Below are 6,375 nucleotides of genomic sequence, written 5' to 3' on the forward strand. Positions count from 1 at the left end.
CCTTTCTCCGATTTGGATGTGGAAACTCTCATATTGCAGCTAGGAGTGTGCACTTTCAGCCCATATTATATATATATAATTGTATTTCTGAACATGTTTTTGTAAACAGCTAAAATAACAAAACTTGTGTCACTGTCCAAATATTTCTGGCCCTATCTGTATATACGGTACACCCCCTATAATAAATATATACAGTCCCCCCTATAATAACTATATACAACCCCCTATAACAACTATATACTGAATCCTATTATTGCTATACACCCCCCCACATAATAAATATATACACCCCCCAATAATAACTATATACAGTCCCTCTATAATAACTATATACAGACCGCTATAATAACTATATACACCCCCCTATAATAAATATATACAGCCCTCCTATAATAACTATATACACCCCCCTATAACAACTTTATACAGATTCCTATTATTGCTATACACCCCCCTCACATAATAAATATATACAACCCCCCAATAATAAATATATACAGTCCTAGATAAAATACTTAAAATTTTACTCAACCTCCATCGTTCCCACGATGCGCGTCTTTATCCTCCCTCGCGGTGTCAGGGTGGAGATCGGATGTAAACAAAACCATATAATACCATCACCACTGCTAAACTGTATAGTGACCCCAAACTGCTTTTTAAATGAGTGCATAATATAATAATATTGCATCTGTGTAATACCGCCTGTGACAAACCCCCACTCTCAAGTGCCGGGGGACACTTGCACTAGAGAGTCTCACTATTTAGTACATACATCCCCGCTCACCTATGCAAGCTGGTGTCTTTACACAAAATTCTACTCCCCTAGCACCAAGCACCCAATTCTGTCAGGAATACCACTCATCAGACTCCCTGATACAACACACCACTCACGCACAGCCAACAACCACGCTTACCACTTACGTGCCTATGGATTGCTACTGCAAAGAGCCACCCTGCTTACCAATACAGTCACACACTTATTCCCTTCACTTCCTAGCTGCCTACAACAAGACTGTACATATACACCCAGACACACACTCCTCTAGGTGCCGCACAGTTCACCTTATTAAAGCAGTGTCCCCCATTCACCGGTCCACGGCCCAAGATGGGGCCTCGGGGCACCTGGTTGCGGGTGCGGCCTTTATCAGTACAAAAAAAACATACTCACGTTCCCCATTTCCCTTCAGCAGTCTTCTCTTCCTTTACTTCATTTCCACATTAATGAGCTGTTCTTTTGCCAGCGCGCATGATGATGTTATCACATAAGGGGAGATTTATCAAGCTGTCTGAAAGTCAGAATATTTTTAGCTGCCCATGGCAACCAATTACAGCTCCCCTTTAAAATTTTCATGAGCACTGGTAAAATGAAAGCTGAGCTGTGATTGGTTGCCATGTGCAACTAATAGTATTCAGGCAGCTTGATAAATCTGCCCAATTGGGTCTCCTGACAGTAGAGCCATGCATTAATACGGAAGATAAGTGAAGGAAGAGAAGACTGCTGCAGGGGAACGAGGAAGGTGAGTATTGGATTTATTTTCTTGACAGAGTTTGGCTGGGAAAGGGGACATTGAAAGGAGAGGGTGGAAGTAGCAAAAGGCAGACAGGGAGTTATGGTGGGGCATGTAAACAAACATTTTTGGATATGAAACTATGACACCAGACAACATCCCCCCACCCACCTGTCCCTGGAGAAAATTTATGTTAACAGCCAGTCCCTGGGCAAAAAAAGGTTGGGGACCACTGCTTTAAAGGACAATTTAATATGCAAAGGCAAAATGCTTGTAAGTTACAAAAATGATAAACAGACATACATAAAGGCAAAACAGATGAAATCCTGGACAGCTCTGTTAAGCTTGTTTGCATCTCCTGAAACTGACCCCTAGCGAATTCCTAATGATGTCATCTCTTCTTCCATTAAGAATTCCCAGCACATTCCCCAGCATAAATGTACTAATCTAGCAACACCAAACATCACTATGAAATATTTACCCAATTGCCTAATACTTTTATTGTTGGTTTCCTAACTCTGAAATCCATGGCACTTGACCCTAGAAAATCAGAAAATGCTGATTGTAGATTCAATGACAAGAAATTGAAATCTACGAATTATGACAATGTTGGCTTTGAAGTATAGTTATGCATAATCTAAGCAGCCATTTTACAGATGTAATACACACATTCGGATTTGGTGACTGAGCATCTACATCCATTAACATTTGCTATTCATGGGACAGAGCACACACAGAGGGGGTAGAGGACACGTTCGGCCTTGGCATTATGCACTAATTACGATGTCTAAGAAGGCAGAGGTGATTTCCTCTCAACATTTAGCTGGGGCAAAGGGGGCATCATAACCCATCACACCGCCATACTATGAGCACTAGTATTAACAGTTCCTAATGACAGCAGCTATGAAGACAGAACAACTATTGATCGCAATCTTCACAAATATGGCATTTATGGAATACTAGTAAGAAAAGCAGCCAATAACAAGTTCCGTTTTCAGTTTGCTAAGAGCTATGTAGGGAAGGCCCCCGTGCAGCGTTAATTTCTACGCCAGGTCTACCTGGCAAAGAAATATTTAGCAGCATGTAAACTCGCCTCAGGCGGCAGCGCCTCCTGCTGTACAGGGGGGGGGGGGCATTATGCTAGTCACTCACTGATTCGCTGGGCCTCTTCATTTGTGAAGGCCTCTTGATGTATTGCTCTGAAAAAATGTAGCAAGATCAACAAGAGCTGATTATCAGCAACAGCGCCAGCGTATGATAAATATCCCCCATAGTGGCTCATTTATCATATGCTGGCGCATAAATCACGGCTTGTATGGGTCAATAATAAATAATAATAAATCTGCCGCATTCTGCATATACATACAAATAACATATAGGAATCATACGCCACAGGTCCATCCCCGGCAGGCTGCACCCCCCTTCATGCCCCACTGGCAAATAAGTTAGCATTTGCAATTATTTCAGGGCTTCTACACCCCTGAGGACCTGATAAATATGCCCCAATGTATTTATTTTATGCTATATGGTGCAATGCTGCATTTAATTTATGTTAAAAGGTGGCAAGCTGTAGGTATTATGTAGTACATGGTGGCACGCTGTGTGTATTATATAGTATATGGAGGCACGCTGTATATATTATATGGTATATGGTAACACGCTGTATGTATTATATACTATATGGCGTCAGGCTGTATTGATTTTATATTATATGGCGGATTGTTGTATGTATTTTGTGCTTTTTGGTAGTTGGCTTTTATATAGTACATGGAGGCATGCTCTATGTATTTTGCATTGCTTTATTTTCACATCAAACCAATATGATTGGATCTGATCCTGACACTCCTTGATTTATTACATATATGGAGTGGGGAAGGGGCGTCTTTCTATAGCTTGCCTCAGGCAGCAGAAAGGCTAGGTTCACCACTGTCCATGCCCCTCTACGCCTCCTTGGAGGGGAGCTGGTGTAAAAGGGGGAAATAACAGCAAGTGTTGGCAGATCACCAGGCATTTGTAATTACCACACCCTCTTATGAATTTGTATAAAATGCCTGCCAATTTCATATTTTATGTACCAGATGAATTAACCCCTTAATGACTTGGCCCCTTTTCATTTTTGCGTTTTCATTTATCATTTCCCACCTTCAAAAATCCATTACTTTTTTTTTTAATCTGCGTAACAAATTGCACATAGTGGCGGTATCTAATATTCAATGCCTTGTACTGCGAAGCAGGAAAAGAATTTCAGATGCAGTGAAATTAGGGGGAAAATGCATTCACGGCAATTTCTAGTGAGATCACGGGGATAACAAGTTTATATAGGTTTTATAATGGTTACATACATTTGCAAAAATTAAAACCCCTTGTAGATAAAAAAAAGTTGACATCATTTTGCCGTCTTACAGAAACTTTTTAATACTTTAGTGTACTTTTTGAGGACTGTACAGACTTTTGATCACTTGTTATAAATTTTTTTTATACCTAACATGTTTATGATATTTACTGTTTATTTATAGCAGCTTTTGGAAAAGTTAGTGATTTGAATTTCTTGTATTAATTTTTAACAGGTTTTTTTTTTACTATTTTTCAGACCCCGTAAGTTACCTTAATTACCTTAGATTGTCTGATTGATCCTACCATATACTGCCACACTACAGTATTACAGTATATGTGGATTGTCCTCATCGTTCATTACAATGTGCAAATCGCACATTGTAATGAAATGGTTAAATTCAGACAGCCTCTGGTCTTTGCATGACCGGGGCTTTCATGTGACCAGATCACTGCTCCCTGATGATATAATCTTTTTTACGCCTGCGATCACAATGTAAACAACCGTGTTCGGTATTTGTGGGTGTTTGCTGTATTTTGCCGCAAATACCCTTCAGGTATGGAGAGCCCTCTTCAAACATTGCCAGACGGCGTGTGATGTACTAATATGTCACATGTCGTTAAATGTGGGGTTAAATGTATGTACAGTTATGCTCAGCTTTTGCTGAGATGTAGCAGTCTGTCTACACCAGAAAAAGGGTATAAATTGCACGTAAATTGCTTTGTGCAACATTTACTAAATGTTTTAGATGATTTTTGGGCCATTATCCGACTTGCCTGAAAAAGCGGACAAATTGTGCAACAGGATCATTCTGAGGACACAGAGTTTGAAAACATAGTCCAAGCTATGAAATGGTTTAAATATAAATATATTTATGTGTTAAATAGACCTAGGTCCAGACTTGGTCCAGGTCTAAATCCCATTGAAAATATATGGCTTGACTGTTGCTGTACACAGCAATCTCTAACTAACTGACTTTAGCTATTTTTCAAAGCAGAATGATAAATAATTCTGGCCTCTAAGTGTCTAAAGCTGGTAGAGACCATTGCAGCTAAAGATGTTCATACCAAGTATTGACACAGGGGTGCTGCTGAATACACATGTACAATTTTTTCATTTGCAACTGCGCATATTTTCTTTATAAAACACGGTGCTCAAACATTTAAAAATCTCTTGTAAAAAAAAAAAATGCTGAAAATGTCTTAGAAAAAAATTAAAATAGTTTAAATAAAGTAGTTTAAAAAAAACACAACATCCCTTACTAGACTGTATATGAAAGAGGGTTTCCAGGTCTTTAAAAATAATAAACAAGCAGCTAATACAGGCAATCCCCGGGTTACATACAAGATAGGGTCTGTAGGTTTGTTCTTAAGTTGAATTTGTATGTAAGTCGGAACTGTATATTTTATCATTGTAATCCCAGCGAGAACTTTTTTGGCCTCTTTGACAATTGGATTTTAAAAATGTTGGGTTGTCATAAGAAGCAATATTAACACTAAAGCTTCATTGCAGATACATTAGATAACTGTTATGGCTGTTTATTGTAGCCTAGGACTAAAGTACAATAAATTTCCAATATTCAGAGGTCCGTTTGTAACTAGGGGTCGTATGTAAGTCGAGTGTTCTTAAGTAGGGGACCGCCTGTACTCCTCTCTTTTCCTGCTCCCGTTCACTCATTGCCATCCTCAACACAGCCGTGTGCCTGCTACAGTAGTGGTTGGGACAGCAATGCCCGTCTCTTTAAACAAACAGAGATTTGGCAGTGATGGACCATGCAGCAGGAATGGGGAAAGAAGAGAGTATAAGCTGTTTATTATTTTTTAAGTCCCCACCCCCTAGCAATATAGAAAATATTTTAAATACCCTGGCAACCCCTTTAACCTACTGATACTTTTGGTATTTTAAATTTAAAGGGGTTTGCCCATGAAAGAAAATTCTGAAATTTCAATCCCCTGGTGATGTTTGCACAATAAAGATAATTTTTAAAGAAATTTTTTTTAATGTTCTGCTCCTTCTTTCTCCTGCAGTGAGCAGTCTATCTGAAGTCTTGTATACAGAATATAGATAAAATGGAGTTTAAAGGTTAACTCTTTGCCTAACTAGGAAATATTTCACTTGAAGCTTCAGCTCTGTAAGGTGATATCCAATCTGTAAAGAGTTAAGTGATTAGAGGGTATATCAGGTTCATTTATCTGAACAGTTGTCATTTTAGTTTGGGAATGTAGAAATGTATTTCTTGAAAAAAATTGTGCATTTATGAAGTTTTCTTACACTTAGAGGTCACAAGTGCCACAAGCCCTTATAGCTACACCACTGGTGGTCCTCTTTCTAAAAGAATAGAGCTTTGGGCAAGCATGAATACTGCTGCTCTGTTAATCTCTGTGGGACTACCAAAAATACCAAACATGCTTACATGCACTGTCTTTGGTACAATATTGTGTTGTTATCAGTGTTTCACATAATATTGAGTGTGGTGTTTAATAACCATTGCTCTCATCAGAAAGCAGCTCGTAGCCTTAATCTGCAGGTTATAAA

The sequence above is a fragment of the Engystomops pustulosus genome, chromosome 3, assembly GCF_040894005.1.
Source record: "Engystomops pustulosus chromosome 3, aEngPut4.maternal, whole genome shotgun sequence".
NCBI lineage: Eukaryota > Metazoa > Chordata > Amphibia > Anura > Leptodactylidae > Engystomops > Engystomops pustulosus.